Source organism: Odocoileus virginianus, unplaced genomic scaffold (assembly GCF_023699985.2).
Source record: "Odocoileus virginianus isolate 20LAN1187 ecotype Illinois unplaced genomic scaffold, Ovbor_1.2 Unplaced_Contig_1, whole genome shotgun sequence".
NCBI lineage: Eukaryota > Metazoa > Chordata > Mammalia > Artiodactyla > Cervidae > Odocoileus > Odocoileus virginianus.
This window is the reverse complement of record NW_027224318.1, coordinates 5410453-5433161: the sequence shown is the minus strand read 5'-3', so window position 1 is coordinate 5433161 and position 22709 is coordinate 5410453. Positions and strand designations below refer to the sequence as shown.

General features: G+C 53.0%; 2 pseudogenes; one reads left to right on the top strand and one right to left on the bottom strand.

The window, feature by feature from the left end:
• Window positions 1-1373: 1373 nt before the first annotated feature.
• LOC110137994 (heat shock transcription factor, X-linked member 3-like) lies at window positions 1374-2842 on the top strand (annotated as a pseudogene).
• Window positions 2843-3555: 713 nt separating this feature from the next.
• LOC110137996 (EOLA-like protein) lies at window positions 3556-5239 on the bottom strand (annotated as a pseudogene).
• Window positions 5240-22709: the final 17470 nt, after the last annotated feature.

The window sequence follows — 22709 nt, the reverse complement described above, 5'->3', positions numbered from 1 at the left end:
ATCTAGCTCAACAAGTCAGACATGTCTCTGGGAGTTAGTGTCTGTAAAGGAGGCCCCTTGAAAGGCACCTAACCAGTGCCAACAAAATCATTCGATGTACCTGCCATCTGGGTAAGGAAGAACAGGTCCACAGTGGTGGTGGAGACAGAGGCAGGGGTGGAGAAGATCAGAGCTGGCCTTGGAGAGGACCAGTGAAATGCTTGTTTTCAATAGGACAGGCTGTACCTTGAGCCCCCGCTCAAGTCCTTCAAAGGGCAGGTATCCACAGACACCCAAGTTGGACACGGGATGCCAGGATCAGGGGTAGCAGAAGCCTAGGCAACCCATTGATGAAGGAAACAGTAATTTTGAGGCAGCCTCCAGGGAGACTGAATTTGAGGCTCTGGGCGGGGGGATAAGAAAAGCACACACAGGTGTTCCCAAAGTGAGGACTCTAGGGTCACGAGAGCAGTCTTTATGGGAAGAAATGGAAACTGAAGACAGCAGCCTGTGATCTGCAGTGGGATGGCATCTGGGGGTGGGCAGAGCTCGGGAGGCTGCAAGCTCAGCAGAGCACCTGGCTGGGCCCTCCTACAGGGCATCCTGGGGAGTCTGTGTCTCAGGTGCTTGGGGAACAGTCAAGTGGAACGTGAAGTCACTCCCACTGTGCTCGAGCACAGCCCTACTCTGGGGAGAGCTCGACCTGGGTAGTAGTGGTGGCAGGACAACAGGACTCTGCTTTGGGGCCATCTGAGTGGGACCTAGCAACCAGCAGCACCAGCCAGAAGAGACCAAAGCCAGAAGAGGGGCAAGGCCACGGCTGGTGGGGTGGGGAGGTGGGACCACCAACTCAGGCTAGGCTAACCAGCCTGCTATGGATCCCATCTTCTGGGAGGGACAGTCACCAGGGGCCCATCTGACCCCTGGGATCTCTCTCGGTGGTGGCCAAGCCAGGACTCGCCAAGCCTGGCCCTTAAGCAAAAGCCAGCCACAGGCCTGCCCATTGGCAGGGAGGGGGGTGGGGCCAGGGGCACATTTGTCAACCCATCCAGGGTCCGGCCGCCCCCTGAAACAAAGCGCCTGGCAGCAGATGGGAACCTTTGCAAGCACCCTGAAACAAACTTTTCTGTACTTTCAGACAAGAGACCAGCTGGGGATCCCATCTCCGTCCCCAGACCCCCTCCCCGACACTGGGCCAGGGCTGCCTCTCCACATCTTGTCTGTGACATCATGACAATTAAGGAAGCTGACCACTTAATTGACTGCCTGACCCATGACCCAGATTCTAGAATCTCCAGAGAGTATTTATGGGGCACACTGACCCTGGTCTGAGGCCCTTCTGCCCTGAGCATTCACTGCTTGGGTAGAGAATGCTCCTGAGCTAGACTGACTCCATGGCTAGTCAGAGTTTCCACGAGGCATGCACAGCCCCACTGGCCCCATCACCTGATGGGGAGTCCACAGCAGAGCACCACCCTGATATCTCCCCGGATCCAAACGTCGATTCAGGGGAGGCTTTGGAGAAGCAGTGAAACCAACCCGTGTGCCCAGATCTGGGCTCCCAAGACAACCCAACCCCACAGGGCCCAAACCCAGAAATGGCCAACGAGGATGAGAATAATGCCAGCCTTGGGCTGTCCTTCCCCAGGAAGCTCTGGAGGATCGTGGAGGATGCGACCTTCACCTCTGTGCACTGGAATGATAAGGGAGACACGGTGGTCATCGAGGCAGATCTCTTCCAGATGGAGGTCCTCCAGCGCAGAGGCACAAACCAGATCTTCGAGACAGAAAGCATCAAGAGCTTCATCCGTGAACTGAACCTGTACGGTTTCAGTAAAATCCGCCCTTCGTGGGTCGCTCTGCAGGGAAGAAGATGATGGTAATGTAGAAAGCCCTTCTGGGGAGACTAGACTTGATGAGCCGAGTGCTGGACAAGTTTCATTTCTTAGGAGAGTTTTTTCTCATGAGAGAGTGGTTAAGGAAATAGGAGAAAGCAGGGCCTATCGTGTTCCACGAACCCCCTTAGACAGGGTCCACAGGGGTGACTCCAGACCCTGAGAGGCCACTTGATGTCAGGGAGGGCCAGTAACACCTCAAGTGAGGCTGGCCCTGGGGGAGCTCTAGGGAGCACACTTGCTAGGGCCTCATAACCTGCCAGGAATGAAGAGACCTTGTCTTCATAGTTAGGCAAGGCTGGGAGGGTAGTGGGGAGGAGGTTGGCGAGGAACAGCTATTCTCCCCAAAGATGGCTAAAGTGATTCATTTCCTTTCAGATCTATCACAACTCCAACTTTCAGAGAGACAAGCCTCTCCTCCTGCAGAACATCCGGAGGAAAGGTTACCCCAGAATAACTGCTCAGCCCATCACCGGCACAACAACGACCTCAAAGAGAAAGAAGCATGCAGTGGCGACCAGATGCTTTCCTTGATTCCATCATGAATCCACCCAAGATGCTGACAAGAAGGCCCAGAAGAGAACGCCAACTGCTCACAGAATCCCTGGCCAGTGCTCATTTGTGTTCTGTGGCCTTTGGTTTATGGGCAGTGTAGCTATGTGGGCTGGGGCAAACCATCTCCCAGTGAGCACGGTGGCCCCAGTAGCAAGGGAATGTCCAGTAACATCACATGTGTGCCTCCGGCTACTGCTGGAAGGGACAGCACAGGGGAACTGCCCGAGAGCCCCCCAGAGTACCCAGGTTATGGTTCAGTGATGACTATATACAACACCTATTTTTCCATTATGATGGCGGCTGTTTCAGTTGTGGCCCAAAATGAGGTCCCTGAGGCAGAGAAGGAGCAAGAGGAGTTCTCAGATTACAAATGTGCCCTCTGTGAGCAGTTCAAGAACAACGCCAATCCCTGAGCTGCCAGGACCCCAGGGATGCTCAAAAGCACTCTCCTGTAATAAAAAATAGATTTCTGGCTCTAATAAAGTAAAGCAAAACTCCACTGGGAGTAAATAAAGAATCGAACAAGAACTGCAAGTCTGTGTTCTTTCTGTCTGTCCATGCTATTCACACACAGCACTGGGTGAGCCAGATGAGGCTGGAAGCCCACGCCCCAGGCAGGCTTCAGTCCAGCCCCTGTGGTCACTTTTCATCTGAAGCAGCAGCATTTCACACGCTCGGCCAAGAGTGTAGCTCCCGAGCTGAGCGCTGAGGCCAGCCCAGCACAGGCTGGTCCCTGGGCCTTGCCTGCCACACAGCAGAAGACCCAGTCCAGCTCCTGACTGTGGGGGTGTCACCTTCCATGAGTCATGGAACCTGAAGCAGAAGGGGCTCCTCTTGGGCCCCCCATGATGCCATAAGCTTCTGATTAGCCACTGAGCATCTGTCTCCAATTCTCAATCCAGGGGCCTCCAGAAGAGGCTCACCAGAAAGCAGGGTCACCCCACCCACCAAGGGCCTTGAAAACACATGACCCCAAGCCCAAAGACAAGTACAAAGTTTCCACAAGGTGAACACTAGCCCTTGTCGCTCTGCCCTCACAGCTGTATTTAGGAGCCTGTCTTTGCACTTGGAATGAGGCAGCCAGGCACCGTGTCCAACGCACATGCTTTGTGAGCCAAGGGACACTTTACAGCAGGACAAGGGTCACCTGCAAGGACACACCTCAGCGTGTTTGAGGGCCTGTGGGCCTCTCCGCCTGCCAGAGGCCTCGCTGGCTGCTCATGCTCAGCCCAGCCCCCAGCCTGCCTCATCACCCCCTGGACACCATTCCAACATCAGGGAGTTTGAACCAGAACAGAGAGGGAAAACCACTAACCAGTTTTCTAACAACACATTTCTCTCGACCACCCAGACCCAGCAGGGCCAAAACGAGTGGCGACGCCATCTTTTCATAAAGGTCAAAGTCCTGGAGAGTCTTGCTGAGTCCAGAGCAGCACCACACGAGGGGAGTCCCGGCCCCAGGCCCGCACCAAGTGGGCAATGCACCCCAGGGCGGGGCTGATTCAGACCAAACCAGACGGGCACGTCCAGGGCGTGATGGCAACTGGACGGTGTCACCATGACCTGGTCTCTCGGTCACCTTCCACTTGGGAGCCCAGTCTGGACAGGCCTCCTGCCCAAAGGGGATCAGGTGCTCGGGAATGTCCACCTGAAAGATGTCCTTCCCAGCCCTCCCTGGGACGGGCTGCAGCAGCCAGCGGGGGTTGGTAAGCGCAGTCAGGTACTTCTGTCACAGGTCAGGCAGCAGGGCTTGATTCTCCCACTTCTACACCTCGTTGGGAGCTAGGTTTTCTGGGCACAGCAAAGTGACCCCATTGTCCACGAGACCTGTGTGCAAGAAAGGACACAGAAGGAGAACAAGGTGATTCAGTCATGCCTACTAGTGACTAAGACCATATCTTGGAGGGGAGCCAGGGTGAACTTGATCCTCTGGCTGAGCCTTTCCGATGGGCTCACCTCAGCAAAGGGAATTTGGGGCGAGGCCAAGCGAGGGAGGGAGCGAAATGAAAGGGAGAGGCCTGGTACTCCACGAACCCACCAGGACACAGGCAGCTCTCAGTCTGACCACTGCAGGCTGCAGACAGAGCAGGAAGGCCCCAGCAGGTAGCCTGCAGACATCAGGTCCCCAAGGATTTACCAGCAGAGAGGTGTTGCTGTGGGGCCTCACCCCTGGGGAGTCAGGGGACTTGTTCAGGCCTGGCTGCAGGCAGTGGGGGTGGGTAACCCAGGCTGGGTGTTGTGCGGCCTCTCATGGTCTCTGCCGGGCACACACACGCGTGGGGACACACACAGAAAGACAAGTGCCACGTGCAGACCTGGACATGCCTCTGCCTCTCAGAGCACAAACATGGACTGAAGCCCACAGTGGTGGTCAGGGACCTTGGGCCTCAGTTTCCCAGCCCAGGGACACTCATTGCCCCACTGAGGAAACCTCAGCCCCACCCCCACCCTTCACCAACCGGTTCAACAGAAAACAAACAAGCACAGCCCCAGCTGAGATCCAGGGCAGCACCAGGGGCCATGCAGGCAGCACAGGGCAGGGCGTCACTTGCCAGCAATCACTCCATGGCTGAACTTGTCCCTGTCCCACATCAAGGCCTGGATCTGGGCGGGGCTCATCCCCAGGCTCTGCTTCAGCAGCTACCACCAGGCCTCATCCTCCCAGCCCCAGTGCTCGATGTGGGCAGCCAGGGTACAGTGTCAGGTCCACATAGCATGGGCCACCACCACGTCTACAAGGTCTTGACACCCATGTGATGAAAGATGAAACCCGCATAAGGCTGTCAGAAGGACAGACAGCTGAACTTCATTTCCTGGGGCCTCATGTGGCTGTGGAAACACAGAACCACAAAGGTCAGGAGCCTGACACAGCAGCCTCCAAGCTCACAGCCCTGGGTGGGACATCAGCCCCACGTGTCCGAGCATCCTCCAAGCGTACTGACACAGAGGGGAGGTTCACAGAGGGCTGGCTCCTTCCATCCATCTCCACGTGGTCTGCTGACAGGGGGTGGTGACCCAGAGGACCCATCCATCACATGCAGTCTGTGGGGAGGTCAGGAAGGAGGGCTTGAGGAAGAGAGGCACAAGGTGAGTTCCAAGACAGAGGGACTCGAAACCCTGGGAGCACTGAGGAGGGAGGATGGGTCCCCTGGCTTTACAGCCCAGTGGCCAGGCTCTGGTCCTCTCCCAGCACAGAGAGGCCCAGTCCTGGGCTTGGCTTCCCCCACTCCTGGCCCCAAACCCCACCCCTCAGCTCCCAGCCCCATCACTACCCATGCTCTGCATCCCCCATCTCAGCCCAGGTCTGCTGAGTGCAGATCTGTGCTAACCAATCTGGCCTCGGCCCTGGGGCCACCCTGGACCTCAGACGGCCCTGCCACGTGTCTTCCCCATGACTTTGGGAGCCCCCTTCCTCCCAGCCCTTCCTGCACCATGGCCTCCACTGTCAGCAGATGCCCCGGCCCCTGCCCAGAGCCTAGAGAAAGAATGAAGGAGAGCAGGATCTACTGAAATGGGAAGGTTCCATGTCCTTGCCAGGGCCTGGGATGGCACAGGGATCACAGAATTCAAACCTCAAATAACCCACTAGGTTACTGTCACCTCATTCCACAGCTGAGGAGGTACTGAGAGATAGAGAGATAGCCCATGACTGCAGGGGACCTGACCACAGGCAATCCATACTCACCTTTATTCTTGTATCTGGAGCAGGGTCTCTGCTTATTGTATGGTGGGGAGGCAGAGGAGCACAGCTGCAGGCCTGAACCTCAGCAGAGTCTCAGCATCTAGCAGGGAGACTCCGATTCCACAAAGCGGTGAGGACAGGGACAAGGTCCCAGAGGAACCCAGCCTAGAACCTCCTGGGCCTAGAACCTTCCCTGAGCACAGAAGAGCCACAGTTCTCACAGGCCCACAAGATCCCACGTGATCTGGCTCCTACCCTGGCAGCCTGCTCTCCTTGCCCCTGGATTCACTCCCGGTAGCTATGAAAGGCCATCCTTCCATCCTTGGAACATTCCAGTGTGTTCCTACCTCAGAGCCTTTGTAGGGTGTGAGGAGTCACATCATGTCCCCTCAGATTCAGGTGCTGGAGTCTCAATCCCAAGTACCTCAGTGTGACCTTACAGACAAAGGAAAGGTCTTCACAGAGCTGATGGAGATCAAGTGAGCTGATTAGGATGGACCCTCCTCTAACAGGATGGCTGTCCCCATACAAAGGACACATTTAGAGACAGACAGGCACACAGAAGAACTGGGTTGAAGAGGAAGGCAGAGATCTCCAAGCCCAGACACGACCACCATAGCCAGCAATGCCCTGGAAATGATGGGGAAGAGATGGGACAGACTCTCCCCACAGCCCTCATGAGAGCCAACGTCAGCTGACACCTCGACCTTGGCTGCCAGCCTCCTGAACCAACACGGTTGGTAGTTTGAGCCACCCAGTGCAATCCTGACGTGACTGCTGGCAAATGAAGACAGAGGGTCAGCCCTGTCTGTACATCTCTCTGCAGGGGAAAGGAGGGAGTGGGGGGATGGCTTCTCCACTCCCAGCACCTCGGGCACACTCCTCCACATCTGCACATCCTCATGTGTCTCTTTACACCTGCCAGTGTCAGGGGTCCCACAAGTTACTGATGCTTCCTTCTTGATGGAAGGGAAGGGAAAACTCATTCTGCCAATACAGCCACTCGACATGACCACACACTCACTGAAGAGCCATGCAGGAGGAGGCCCGGGGCACAGGGCACACACCCAGGGTGTTGACACACACCAGCAAATGATCTTCTGCAAATGTTCCCTCGTGTCCACTCCCCCAACCACAGGCAAGGGTGCCATGTCCTCATGCACTGGCTGGCCCCAAGCATCATCATTCAGCTGAACCTTTGCCTACCTGCTGGGTGACAAAGGGTCACTCTCTTCACTGGGTCTGGGTTAATTAACATAGAGCCTGGTTGACCCCTGGGGCATGGCCATTGCTATGTCTTCTACTGGGGTATTTGATTGGATCCCAGCCTCGCCCAGTTTCCACCATTCAGTGTCTCAGCCAACCCAACCCCTTCCTCCTGGGTGCCACTGAATCTCAGCTGTGTGGGTGGGATCCCTGAGCAAGAAGGGGCTGCAAGCGCTCCTACCTCTCAAAGCAGAGGGTGCCTGCTTGGTGGCCAGAGGAGAAAACACTCTTCCACCTGCTTGTCTGGGCATCTTTACCTGCACAAGGACCAGAGGAACAGGGAGAAAATCACCTGTGACAAGACAGCAGTGTTGGACAACAAAACACCACAGTCTTCTCAGGCAGGCGCCTGAGACCATGGGGACCCAGGAGGGCCTAACTGATAAGAAACACACGTGCAGGTTCCTCCAGGGTGGGTACTGCTCATAACAGCAGCTGGCCTGTCCTCACGTGGCTGGGACAGGGACCCCACGATGCCTCAGCCCACAGCATAGAAACCCATCCCCCAGGAGTGATGGTGATTTACAGCCCAGGAGACCCTGCAAGGAACAAGAGAAAATGACTCCTCCCCTCACACTGCCACTCTGGAAGGATCCGGGGGCCGCCACAGTCAGTGGGCTGCCCTCCATGGTCTCACGTTTGGGCCCCAACAGGAGGGGAACCTTGGACAAGCAGCTGAGCCCTGCAGGGTCAAGCCTGGGTCTGGGCAGCTCGCCGTGGGCAGGTGGGGCTCCAGTGATGTCACAGTCTGGGGGCAGAGCAGGAAGCTTAGGGCAGGTCTGCGGGTGTTTTCGCATGTGTCCCAGGGCATCGCTGGGATGCACACATGGAAGGATGATGGGCAGGGACTGTGGCTGTGGAGGGGATCAGAAAGTGCGGCTTGGCCGCCTGGCAGGTGCTCCTGGTCACAGAGCCTGGAAACACCTGCCTGGAGGTACTGTCCAGCGCACAAAGCAGGCCCTGCCTTCCTGCAAGCCGTGAGTCACGGGCCGCTTTGGGATGGTTGGGCTGTGGCAAGTCGGCAGGACATTGGTCCGCCACCGGGACCCGAGACCGCTGACAGGTTTCAGAGGCTGGCCTTAACCACGCCGCACCCACAAACTCTGCAGCCCCTCTTTTCAGGTGTGTATGGCTTCCCGTATCCACTTATGCACGCAGGCACGCATTTAGACAAACACGCACGTGCTAACAAAAGCGAATTCTCTACCCGGCCCTGTCCACTAGGAAAAGAAATAGGAGCCGCCACGAATTGAGGCATCCAGAAGGCCAGGCCAGTAGGAGCCTCGAGACCTGCGACCTGGAGCGGGACCTGGAGGAGGACCAGGAAGTGAGCGGCCTGGCAGAAGAGAGGGGCACAGGTGGGAGGAGCAGGGCAAGGAGTAAGGGGCTGAAGTGTGGGAAAGAACTGGGTGAGGAGGAGCTTCTGGGTGGGCCTGGGGCGGGGTGGGGTGGAGCCACCAGCAGGGTGAGGCGGGGCTGGGGCACGGCTGGGGCAGGGCCACCAGGGGAGTGGGGCTGAGCTGACAGGGATGGAGCTGTGGGCCCAGGGAACCCACGGAGGCTGGGCCTGTCCAGCTCCATGGCAGAGGCCAGACTGTGCCCTTTTGAGCCCTTGCCATAGGCGTCCAGTCTGCGAGACTCGGCGAGAGTCAAAGTGACTGAGACCCAGTGTCCTCAGGGACTACATCTGAGCTTCAGAGTGGACCCCAGGGGCCAGGGAAGCAGGGAGAGGGGCGGCCTCTGGGCAGAGTTCCCCATCTCTGGGCTGAAAGCCCAGGCTGGCTCCCCTCCAAGCCACCCTGGGTAACAGTCTGTATGTGTGTGTGTGTGTGTGTGTGTGTTTGCAGATGAGAAGGAAAATCCTCACTGTGTTTCCTGCTGCCCCTGGGACCTCAGATGTCCCAGAGAAAGGCAGCTTTGCCTACAAAACTGTTTCCTGTCCTCTTTCTCTCGTCCAGGAGCTCAGCCCACCCAGGGTAGCTACCTGACTCTGTTCCTGACCACCGCCTTCCCTGCTGTGTCCCTGCCTCCCAAGTGCTTGATCAGAGTAAATGCTCCTCTTCATGTTCCCACTGGTACTAGCCGAGCTCAGACCTCATGGCTGGGGTCCAGTGCCATCAGCCTAGGCTCCCCACTGGACTGGGTCCCTCTTTGCTTCTTCTCCTACAGCTGGCACTGCACACCATCGGTTCTGTGTCACACTGCACACACATCTGTCCTTGTCAACCCCAGATTGAAAGTGCATCCAAGCTCTCTCCTGTTTAAGCCCCAACCTGTCTGTGTTGCCCTGGTGGGGGGGGGCTGGCTTCCGGTGGTCCCAGGTCTCCTTCTTCATCACCCAGCACTCCGGGTGGCTGTGCTGGCCCTGTGGTCTGTGCAGAGCACATATGGGACTCCACACTTCAGCTCATGCAGTTCCCGCCCCTGGACCGCTGGCTCCTATTGTCTTGAAAACCTGTTGTCCTCCTTCCAGGCACAACTGTAACATCCCTTTCTCTGTCCGCCTGAGTGTCAGGTGCTCTCATCTGGGAGTTCTGGGGCCCCCTGCATCTTCCTGCTGCCACCTTTGCCTCCCTCTTCCTCCCAGGCTGTGGTTGCTGTGCACGAATGTGGACCCCCTGAGGGTCACTGAGTCCCAGGAAGGCAGGGTTGGTATCTTACTGGCTCCCATCAGCTGGGTACCCACACAACTGCTGCTGTGGGAATGATGAATCGGAGAACTTTCTCTTCCAGCGAGCAGCCTGCTCTCTCCTTGCAGAAGCCTTCCAGCCACGAGTTGAGGGGCAGAGGCTGCCTCCTGGATTTGAGGCCTCAGCACTGCAGGGACCCGAGCAATCACCACACCCAACTCCCTCATACTGGCACCCTGCTCTTCACCCCAAGTATGGTTGCCAGCTGCCTCCAGACACCCCAGAACCAATACCAGAACCTCCCGCTATTGGTTTCACATCATGAGGGAGAGTCCTGTGAACAGTGGGTGGGCTGCTGCTGTTCTTCCCGAATCCTGGTTTCGAACAAGACCTTGCCCAGTAAACTGGAGACCTATGACATGTGGTTGCTGATGGGGGCAGCTATGAGGACCTGCTCTGTGGCATTTCTCCACACCCATCCCTTCCCTGCTGCTGGCCCCAGCTCTCCTCACGTGCCAAGATGTGCAGACTGAGCCCCGGGGAGTGCTGCCTCCCACCCCACCTGGGTCTCTGAGGCTTGGTGAGGGTTCCACTTTGCTCCTGCTGTGCGTTTGCGGCAGCACTGACCTGGGATGGGCTCAACCCAGATTCTCGGTTTCCCTCGTGTCCTCCTTGGCCCATGTGGTTTCCTCTCTGAAATGCCTGTTGCCCACCTCTCCATTGAGCTATGTGTCCTTTTTATGCCGAGTTGTGGACACTTCTTTTGGGGTCTGGGTGCTCATCCCATCCTGGTTGTTTGTGTTTCAGATTTGTCCTCTTCTGTTTGTGGCTAGCAACGGACGCAGTATTCGCCTGGTCTCTTGGAGCCATTAAGTGCCCAGAGGTCAGTATGTGTCCCTCAGGATCTCTGTCTGGGGGTTGCCATCCACCCCCAGGCTTGGCACCTGTGGCAAACAGTCCCTGAGGTGATGCTTCCCTGGCATCCAGCACTCTGCCCGTGAGAGAGGGCTCCTTCACATCTGTGTCAGTCCTTTGGACCCTGGCTAGCTTTAGTTCTGGGCCTTGGACTCCCACACGCCAGACAAGCTCAGGGGCAGCCATGTAGGTCCAGGAGGGTGGCCAGCCTTCCCCTCTGTCCCAAGGGCAGTTCCTGTTGGCTGAGCCCCTCTCCACATGGCCCAGGTGGAGGGGCCAGCCTGAGAACCGGACGTGTTTCTGATTTCATCTCAGTTTCGCTGCAGTTCTTTGAGAGGACATGGCACACATGGGACCTGTGGACAGGGGGCCACTCTGCTGCTGCTACTCGGGTGCTGCCAGCCCAGAGGATGGGATACCACCCAGGTAGACCTCAGGAGCTTCTGTGACCCTCTGGTGCTGCCCCACTCACATTCACATCACAGGCCTTTATATCACGTCTGACCCAGGCTTGGGAGATGCTGGTTTGCACGTGTCCATCATTCCCAAGCTCTGGGGTCTACGTGCTCTTCCATCTGGGCAGGTTGGCCACTACCTGGGCACCAGGGCCCCCACCGCTGGAGGGAGCTTCTGGAAACCAGGATGCAGCCCACTGAATGGGTCCAGCTGTTTTGTTTGTGAGATCGAGGAACAGGGTAGGCGGTCTGGAGTGCACATTGCCATCCCATACCCATGGTGAGAGGACTTCAGTGAGTGGACTCTTGTGCTCTGGGCGGGAGCCCCGTCCAGCTACCCTTTGAGTACTTGCATGCCCACCGTGGTGACTTGGCCAAGCACAAAGAGGGTGTGAGGAGTCAGGAGCAGAGAATGCCCATGAGGTGTCATCAGAGGTGAGAAGGTTCTCCAGTTCATGAGTGGGGTGAGTATCCCCCCTCTTTTTCTGTGCATTTCTTTTACTTACTGGAGTTCATGCAGAGTTTCTGTTTGGGCTTACCATCTTTCCCTCACATCACATGTTCCCCCCCGGTTCTGAAGGACTCCTCGACAGATGTCTCACTAAGCCCTGCACCTGGCTGTGGGGGATACTGCATTCCAGGCTCTCCCAGCTCAAGACCAATGGATGAATCGTCGGGACTGGCCCCACGTCCCTTGCCCCTTGACTCCCTGTGCTCAGAAACCCCAGCCCAGAGGGTCCAGAGGGTCCTCCTGAAGCAGCCGCAGAGTCAGAGTTAACCAGGCCTCTCACATCACTGTCAAGTTGACCCAATCTGGCAACCTCCACCCCTCTGATGGTCCCACCGCCCTGTGTGGAGTCACCAACACAGAGCCCAAGGTCCTGTTGGGAGGGGCTGGGGTCATTCACATGTCTGTTTGCTGTGGTGCATCAGCATCCTTCTCCCAGGGCCCACCTCATCCCTGTTCCTCAGTTCCAGACCTGAGAACTGGCTCGGGGGCCAAACCTGGGCAAGGGATCTTGACCTGTTTACTGGGGTGGCTTCCCTTGGCCTCAGTGTCATTTTGAACTGTACCTTGGTCATTTGCCCACCTATTAAGCCTCCCGGAAGCCGTGTTTTACTCACCACCTGCCCTGCTCTGTGAGTCTGGACTCCTGGGTGGCACAAACCCTGATTATGGTCCCTGGCTCCTGGCTGCTCAGTGCAACCCCATGATCTCTGCTGCAGTCCCTGAGCAGTGGGGACAGGGGAAGGGGGTGTCGTCCGTCTCCTCCATCACCAGGCCCGGCGAGCCTGGCCTGTGTTGTGTGGTGACTTCGCTCTGCTTGGTGGCTGGGCAGTAGGTGACCAGCTCTTCCCGTGGTTCCTTGGTTCTCCTGCTGGTAGTGCTGTGGGTCCTGCCAGCAGATCGGGGCAGCCAGCTCCCCTGCTTCCTGGGATGGAGGGGACCTGTGAGGGAGGACTCCGGTCCCGTTTGCTCCCTTGGGGGTGGGGAGGGGACACCAGGTCTTTATGGGATGGGGTGGGTGGGCTGATGCTGCAGGCTCAGAAGTTCACAGATGTCTGAGATGTCCCAGTCTTCAGGGGCCTGCCTCCTGGTCTCCCTGGCCCTTGTGTCAGGGATGCAGGTTTTCCGAGGACCTCTGATGCCAGCGGGTCAGGCCTGCCTTGGCGGAACGTTCAGTGTCTTTGAGGTTCAGCCACTCCTGTCGAATCCTGGGCCAATGTTTGTACACTGCCTGAAGCTTTGTCAGCTACTGGGGAGACCCTGCCCCCTCCCTTGGTTCTCACTGGTCTTCATCCTAAGCTGGTCAGCTCCCTGCAGACAGCAAAGCAAAGAAGTCACTCCCCTCTGTTCCTCCCAAGTTCCACACGCTTGGATCTTCTCACTTGCCAGGAAATTCCTCTCCCCCTGCCAGCCCAGTGAAAGTTCTAGCAGCTGAACTGTGTCCTTGAGCCCAGGGCTGAGTGCACCCTGACTATCCCCAGGATGGGTCCTCATAACCAGTGGGGCAAGGGATGTCAACCCTGTACCAAGGCCCCATCTCACCACCTCTCCTCGGACCACTCCAGGGCCAGCCTTCTTGGGATAGGTCCTTCGTGAAGCTGTTCCCATAAGTTGCAGGAGCTAGGGTGGTAGTTGGTGCCAGAGTCTGGCTGGGGACCTACCATCAAGGGGACAGGGAGCAGGCAGGGTTGGGCAGAGCATCCCTTCACCTGTGATGTTGACCTGATAGTTCCTGCCAGCCCATTGGGAGATGCAGAGCACAGACAGGCATTGGAGGTGTCCACAGTGGGCCCTGGTGGTCAGGCCCTCACAGTGCCTGAGGCCTCGTGATCAATATTGACTGAGCGGGAGAACTGAAACCAGGAATTGGTGCCTGAGCGGTGGCTGTGTGTACACACAGGACTCCAAGTGCCTTTGCTTGGGTGGCACCATGCTCCACCCTGCATGCAGCTTGGTGGGAGGGGCTCTTGGTGTCTTTTGCATCAGACAACTGCTGAGTTGGGCAGGAGAACTGCTTCCAGTGCACTGGCCACCTGGCCATCTGCTAGCCCTGGTGTAAGCACAGCCTGATGGGAGAGGGCAGGTCTGGGTGCCAGACCTCACAAGGCAAAGCACATTCAAGTCCAAGAAGACCCATCCTGCAAGAAACTCCTCCACCATGCAGGGTATCAGGTGTCCACTCACCCTGCATCACTCAGGGCTGGGGGGGCTGGAGTGCATCTTTCAGGCAGACCTGTAACATGCAGAGCCTGAAACGAGGCAGAGGTTGGGGAGCATGAGGAGTGGGGAGCCAACCCCTGATGCACACTGAGGGACCATGGAGGGCTTTTCAGACTGAAGGGCCCTGTGGGCTGGGGCTTGGAGTGAAGAGGGTCTCCTCAACTGGAAAATGGGGGGAGGGCCCCCAGAAGGGTCAGACCCATGGAGCTAACTGAGCCCAGGTGTGTAGCTGGAGCAGGCGAGTTTGTGGAGGGCCCCTAGCCTGACACCATCTGTTCAGGTCCCCAGAAGGAGCTTTAGCAAAGGATTTCTAGAGACTTTGATGTGCTGTGAAGTTTCATCCATTGCCTGCAGAGGCAAGGCTGCGTGCAGGCATGTGCAGCAACCAGGTAGGCTGGGCAGGCTCTGGTCCTCCACAGAAGGTGGTGTGGAGGAAGCAGACACTCTGCTCTGCCATCTCAAACCTGGATTGATCCCCAGCACCACCACTGCTGGAGTGTGAGTCTCAGCAAATCACTCCCTCTCTGAGTCTCCATTTCTTTATCTGAAGGATGAGCACAGTGTGAAATGTCCCCATTAGGAGTAATCCTATTTGTTGGTGTATCTGATGGGAGTGAGAAGTCACAGGATGATTCACATGAAAGCAATCTGTAAACCAGAAATTACCTACTACAAATAGTGGTTGAAGAGGCATCTCTTTTCCCAAGAGAGCTTTCCCCAGAATGAGTGGGAATGCAGGCATGTACCTTGAAGCCTGCAGCTGGGAGACAGGGAGACAGTGAAGAGCCTCCAATTAGGAAAGGAGGAGAACATGGACACCATTGGCCCCCAGTCTAAAGGTCCTATAGGATGTGGCCTGGGTTGGGACTTGAGGGCCATCGGTGGATTTTGAGCAAAGATGTATATAGTGGCCCCTGGGGACAGAAGGCAGTGTGAGCTGAGTCAAACTGACAGGCTTTGTGAACTGGGGGCTGTAGCAGGACCAGGAATCCATAAAGCTGGGAGCCTCTTCCCTGAACTGTGCAGGAGTCAACATCTGCCTGCTGCCTCAGGTCCATGATCTGCTGCCCACCATTCCATCACCCAGAACACTTCAGCAGCCAAGTGTTTTCACCAGCTTGACCTAAACACTTTTGGTAGTAAAACCAAAAATGGATGATACCAAGAAGCTATTTATAGTATCCCGATTTTCTCTATGTAGCCCACTTGGTATTAAGAGTCACATGGTTCACTGAAGCCACGTCAGTATGTTTGCCAGCCCCTGCCTGGGTGTTGATGATCTCTGTGTCCCCGTCAATGATTTCTAAACCCCTTGACTCTTGTGGCCACCAAGGCTTTTGGACAAAAGCGTTAGGAACAAGTGATCCTAGCCCCAATAAGAGCCAACACTTTCAGAGGACTGACAGAGGCCTCAAGGGTACTGGATGTGTTACCTTCCTCCAGCCTTTGGCCTGCAGGGATGCCCTTCCTGGGACAGGCAGGACTGAGGGCCAGCCCCAGGTCAACCTGGATGACTACACACCCCACCATCTGCCAAACTGCCTCAGGATGTGGAATCTTTTGGTACCAACCATGGTCTTCTGTGGTAAAAGTGGGTGGAACCTAGAGCTAAAATGAGGAAGGACCCTTGGCAAGCATGTGTATTCACTAGTTTGTAACTCTGGAAACCTCTCCACTGTCTTGTTTTAGGATATCTGGAGCCCTGTGTGGTCTCCAAGTACAGCCCCAGAAAACCTGGGTCCACTCACACAGTTCTGGAGTGTTAATGTGATTCAGCAGTCTCTGATTTTGAGATACAGGGAATGACACCAGAAGCTCAGCAGCATTAGGCTCACCTGGTTGATTTGCTTTCATAGCATACTTCTCAAGCACCAATAGGAAATGCAAGTAGAGGAGATGAGGTGAAAGACCATTGTGCTGCTGCTGGTGCTGCTTGCCCTGCTGGACGGCCCCCTCTGTCTCAAAGAAGTCTGTGTGTTAACTTTGGACAAGATGGAAAGCTGCCTTTAGGGAGTGGCACCCGGCCTCACTTGCTCCATGCTTGGTAGCTAATCATATTCTTAGGATTAACCTGGACCCTAAATTGCAAAGGCCATGTTTTCCCTGAGCAAAATTGTGGTTTTCTGTCAGCCCATGATCTGGAAGCTGTCTCTTGCTTGCCCACCCCAGCTTCTGTGCCCCAGTGACCCTCCAGGTACCCCGGTTACCCATGAAGGTGTTTGGCCATCAGTCTCACAGCACAGGGCTGAGCAGCCCAGATCAGTGTCTTTGCCTTGACAGCACAGGGCTGAGCAGCCCAGATCAGTGTCTTTGCCTTGGTTTGTCCTTGACATTGTGGTGTCATGGCTCAGAGGCCAGGGTTTAAGATCTTGAGCCAGTGATGACCCTTTTCCAGCCTCAGTTTTCACATCTGTATGCTGGGTGTAGTAACAGTGCACAGTCACTAGGACAGCAGGGAGGGTTCCATGAGTTGAAAGGCTGGGATAAATTTGGTGCACAAAGATGTTATGGGGAAGAGAACCAGGAAAATTATGCTGGGGCCTTTCATCTGCTTTTGGGACTTACCATTGGCTGACAAGGGCAGAAAAAAGTGCTCCATGCCACCTTGTCTCCAGCCTGCTATTGTGTCCCTCTGGGGTTCTGGGGACTGTTTTTAAGCAGCTGTTTTTAAGCAGTTGGTATAGCAACATTGGCAGGAGGAATATCAATAACCTCAGATATGCAGATGACACCACCCTTATGACAGAAAGCAAAGAGGAACTGAAGAGTCTCTTGATGAAAGTGAAAGAAGAGAGTGAAAAACCTGGCTTAAAACTCAACATTCAAAAAACTAAGATCATGGCATCTGGTCCCATCACTTCATGGCAAATAGATGGAGAAACAATGGAAACAGTGAGAGACTTTATTTTCTTGGACTCCAATAATCACTGCAGATGGTGACTGCAGCCATGAAATTAAAAGACACTTGCTCCTTGGAAGAAAAGCTATGACCAACCTAGACAGCATATTAAAAAACAGACACATTACTTTGCTGACATAGGCCTGTCTAGACAAACTTATGGTTTTTCAAGTAGTCATGTATGGATGTGAAAATTGGATCAAAAAGAGGACTGAAGCCCGAAGAATTGATGCTTTTGAACTGTGGTGTTGAAGAAGACTCTTGAGAGTTCCTTGGACTGCAAGGAGATCCAACCAGTCCATCCTAAAGGAAATCAGTCCTGAATATTCATTGGAAGGACTGATGCTGAAGCTGAAGCTCCAATACTTTGGCTCCTGATGCAAAGAACTGACTCATTGGAAAAAACCCTGATGCTGGGAAACATTGAAGGCAGGAGGAGAAGGGGGTGACAGAGGATGAGATGCTTGGGTGGCATCACTGACTCGATCGACATGAATTTTAACAAGTCCCGGGAGTTGGTGATGGACAGGGAAGCCTGGCATTTTGCAGTTCATGGGATTGCAGAGTTGGACATGACCGAGCAACTGAACTGAACTCATGGGCCCAGATGCTATGCTAAGCAAATTACACATACTGAGTGGTTGCTATAGATTTGAGTAAACTATATACGCCCACTTAACAGATGAGGAAGCTAAGGTAACAGGTAGTTAAATCATAGCGACAAGATTTAAGCACAGAACCTGTTGACCTCTTTAGTCCTCTGACTCACCATGAGACTCAGCTAAGTGACAGCATCCCTGCTGCACCAGGGCCCTGGCAGGCAACTTGAAGAAGTGAGGTCAGTAGGTGCAAACCACAGGGAGCAAGGGGGCTGGAACACACAGAGAGAGCACAATCTAGCCCAGGAGGAGCTGGGCTAGCATCAGTTCTCGGCACCCAGTCTTTTTTCTTGTCCAACTGTCACATCCATACACAACTACTGGAAAAACCATAGCCTTGACTAGATGGACCTTTGTCAGTAAAGTAATGTCTCTGCTTTTTAACATGCTGTCTACGTTGGTCATAGCTTTTCTTCCAAGGAGGAAGTGTCTTTTAGTTTCATGGTTGCAGCACCATCTGTAGTGACTTTGGAACCCAAGAAAATAAAATCCATCACTGTTTCCATTGTTTCCCAATCTATTTGCCATGAAGTGATGGGACCGGATGCCATGATCTTCATTTTTTGAATGTTGAGTTTCAAACCAGCTTTTTCACTCTCCTCTTTCACTTTCATCAAGAGACTCTTTAGTTCCTCTTCACTTTCTGCCATAAGGGTGGTGTCATCTGCATATCTGAGGTTATTGATATTTCTCCCAGCAATCTTGATTCCAGCTCAGGCTTCATCCAGCCCAGCATTTTGCATGATGTACTCTGCATAGAAGTTAAACAAGCAGGGTGACAATATACAGCCTTGATGTACTCCTTTCCCAATTTTGAACCAGTCCATTGTTCCATGTCCAGTTCTAACTGTTGCTTCTTGACCCTGCATACAGGTTTCTCAGGAGGCAAGTAAGGTGGTCTGGTATTCCCATCTCTTTAAGAATTTTCCACAGTTTGTTGTGATCCACACAGTCAAAGGCTTTATAACATAGTCAATGAAGCAGAAGTAAATGTTTTTCTGGAATTCTCTTGCTTTTTCTATGATCCAACAGATGTTGGCAATTTGATCTCTGGTTCTTCTGCCTTTTCTAAATCCAGCTTGTACATCTGGAAGTTCTCGGTTCACATACTGTTGAAGCCTAGCTTGAAGGATTTTGAGCATTTTGAGCATTACCTTGCTAGCATGTGAAATGAGCACAATTGTGCAGTAGTTTGAACATTCTTTGGCATTGCCCTTCTTTGGGACTGGAATGAAAACTGACATTTTCCAGTCCTGTGGCCACTGCTGAGTTTTCCAAATTGCTGGCATATTGAGTGCAGCACTTTCACAGCATCATCTTTTAAGATTGAAATAACTCAGCTGGAATTCCATCACCTCCACTAGCTTTGTTTGTAGTGATGCTTCCTAAGGCCCACTTGACTTCGAATTCCAGGATGTCTGGCTCTAGGTGAGTGGTCACATGATCGTGATTGTCTGGGCCATAAACACATTTTTTGTATAGTTCTTCTGTGTATTCTTGCCACCTCTTCTTAACCTCTTCTGCTTCTGTTAGGTCCTTAGCATTTCTGCATTTCAGGATTTAATACAATAGAGCTAAGATTTACTGAAAGGCAAGGCTGATCTTATTGCAGGTGATCCTCACATCCTGAACTGAGATCCCAAGGAACTCATGAAAGGTCTCTTCCAAATTAAGACAGCAGTTAAAGTTCCACCTATTCATTTTTTGCCTGTAATTGTTTGCTTGAGCCTGGTAAAAACACTGCTTTCCTTCTTAACAGAATTTTACAAATCTAAGTGATGAATATGCTCATTACTCTCTGTCATAGGCTGAATTTTGTGCCCCCTCCAAATTCACATGTTGAGGCCCTAACCCAGCACTTCAGAATGTGCTTCTGTTTGAAGATAGGGACTTTAAAAAGGTAATTAAGATTAAATGAGGTCATATGAGTGGGCCCTAATTCATTCTGACTGTGGTTCTTATAAGAAGAGGAAGTTTGGAGACATAAAGGGACACAGGGCTGGGCATGCACAGGGAAGGTGCCATCTGAAGATTCAGGATGGAGACCACCATCTACAAGCCAAGGAGAGAGGCTTCAGGAGAAACCTGACCTGCTGACACCTTAATCTTGGACTTCCAGCCTTCAAAACTGTCAGAAAATGAATTTCTGGGGCTTTCCTGGTAGCTCAGTAGTACAGAACCTGCCTGCTAATGCAGAAGACACAGGTTCGATCCCTGATCTGAGAAGATCCCACATGCCATGAAGCAACTACCCCATGCACCACAACTGTTGAGCCTGTGCTCTAGAACCCAGGGAGCTGAAACTGTTGTAGGCTGTGTGCCCTAGAACCCATGCTCTGCAACAAGAGAAGCCACCACAGTGAGAAGCTTGTGCACCACAACTAGAGAGTAACCCCCACTTGCCACAACTAGAGAAAAGCCTGTGCAGCAACAAAGACCCAGCACAGCCAAAAATAAATAAAGAAAGAAAATTATTTTTTAAGAAAAGAAAATTAATTTCTGTTGTGCATGCTACCCAGTCTGTGACACTTCATTCTGGCAGCCCTAGCAAACTAATACCTGCTTCTTCTTTTGGACCTTTGCCTCTTCCTAGTGATGGAACTCCAGAAAATGGGAATGGGATCTGCTTGAAGGAAATGGGAGAAAAATATACTTTGGGAGAAACAACATGTTTGCCTAAAAACTCTGTCTCCTGGCCTAATATTTGGGAGATTTTCTGAGGAAGACCTGTGTGGCAGATCCTGCCCATGTCCCCTCTGCCTCATGGCTGTGGCACATACCAGCCAGACATTAAACTGCCAGCATCTCATCAGTGGCTTGGAGGTTTTTTCCTCGTGCCTGAAACCTACTTTGTCAGTGCTCAGGGCAGACTGAAAATGTCAGAGAATTGATGCTTTATGACCCATAGGAACTGGAGTATAAATACCCCAGCTCCCTCATCCTCAAACATGATAACTCAGATAACTCTCCATAGGCTTGCAGAGTTCTCCAGCAGGATTAAGCTCCCTTAATCTTTCTTGAAATGCACCTTTTCTTGGCTCCCTTCCTATCTCTATGGAAGCTCTCCATCCTTCCTCTGCAAAGCACATCTCCCAAGGAAACTACTTGCTCTAGAATTCTTATTTTAGGATGTGATTCTGGGGGAACCAAAAGCAGGGCCACCTGCTTTCTAGCTACCTGTGTGTGCATATGAAATGTCCATATTTAAAGATGCAGCTGTGCAATATACTGTATTGGGGCTTCCCTGGTGGTTCAGTGGTAAAGAATCTGACTGTCAAAGCGGGAGACTCAGGTTCAGTCCCTAGGTCAGGAAGATCCCTGGAAAAGGAAATAGCAACCCACTCCAGTATTCTTGCCTGGAGAATTCCATGGACAGAGGAGACTGGTAGGCTACAGTCCATGGGGTCATGAAAGAGTCAGACAAGACCTAGTGACTAAACAACAACACTGCATCCAATTCTTTCTGTGGTAAGGTGGTAAGTGGTTCATCAACTGGTGAACCCTGGAGCCTCTCCTTGCAGGAAAGGGTGTTCTAAAGTCCTGCCTTGTGGAAATGCCTTTGGGTCAAATCAACTATGCTGCATTTTTTTTCTTCTATAAACACCAAAGCCCAATCTTTTCAGTACTTATGGACTTTTTAAGAATTTTTTAAAATTGAAGGATAATTGCTTTAGAGAATTCTGTGGTTTTTTGGTCATAAATCAACAAGAATCAGCCATAGATACACCCATGTCCCCTCCCTCCCATCTCCCTCCTCCTCCCACCCTTCAGTCTGTCACAGAGCCCCTGTTTGAGTTCCCTGAGTCATACAGCAAATTCCCATTGGCTATCTATTTTACACGTGGTCTTGTAAATTTCTGTTACTCTCTCCATGCATCTCACCTTCTCCCTCCTCTCCTCCCCCCGTGTCCTTATTGGCTTTGCTTAGCCTGCACTCTTGCATCACATCTCCATGATGGGTAGGTGTGTTTGCATCAGGGTGGAGTGGTTTTAATAAGTTGTCTTGTGCCTGAGCCACATGTTTCCTTATGGGGCTGCTCTAATACCTGCTGTGAAGTTTTCATGGTCCATGGGGGTGCAGTTGGGGGAGTTGCTTCTGTATAGGAGTCCAAGCAACTATGAGAGAAACAGACTTCTGAGGAACAATGCAAGCTGCCCTGGGTGTTCAGTAAAGCTTCTGCTAAGCCCACTGACCCTAAGCCCTTTCTCCTTACTCTCAGGCTGGTGTTGAACATGTCAGAGGTTGAGGTCTTCTCAGTGACTACTCAGAACAATGCTAAGGACATTCCACATTGAGTAATTTTCAACCTTCTAGGCTCCCTTAACCCCTGAAAACTGTTTACAGCCAGGCCCACAGTTCTGGAATAAGGAGCCCTGGGACAAGGCTGTGGATGAATGCGTTAGCCAGGCCTCACCTGACCGTGCATGTAACCTCTGCAGCTGGTTTGCTGACAGGATCACTTGTCTTTGCCCCAAGAGGAAAGGTTTTGTCACAGAAGCTATTTCTCTGTCTGCATCTTTTGTGAATCTTTTTCTATTAGTGCATTAATCCTAAGAAGTATTGCTGGCTTAAAGGATTTATGTGAGTCAGCCAGGGGTCTACCACCATAGTGTTTAATCACCTTCATTGCCACGTGATCTTCAGCTCACAGCTGAAGGCCAGAACCACAGGTTTAAAGGGCCATGGGTGTCTCACTCCACACATCCCTGCCGACTTATTTACCTTCTGCTCATTGATTGGTCAAAAGGAAATAGTAAAGATGCACATGAACATCGATATTTTAGGAATCAGTGAACTAAAATGGACTGGAATGGGTGAATTTAACTCAGATGACCATTATATCTACTATTGTGGGCAAGGAATCCCTTAGAAGAATGTAGTAGCCACCACAGTCAAAAAAAGAGTCTGAAATGCAGTAATTGGATGCAATCTCAAAAATGACAGAATGATATCTGTTCATTTCCAAACCATTCAATATCACAGTAATCCAAGTCTATGCCACAATCAGTAATGCTGAAGAAGCTGAAGGTGAATGGTTCTGCAAA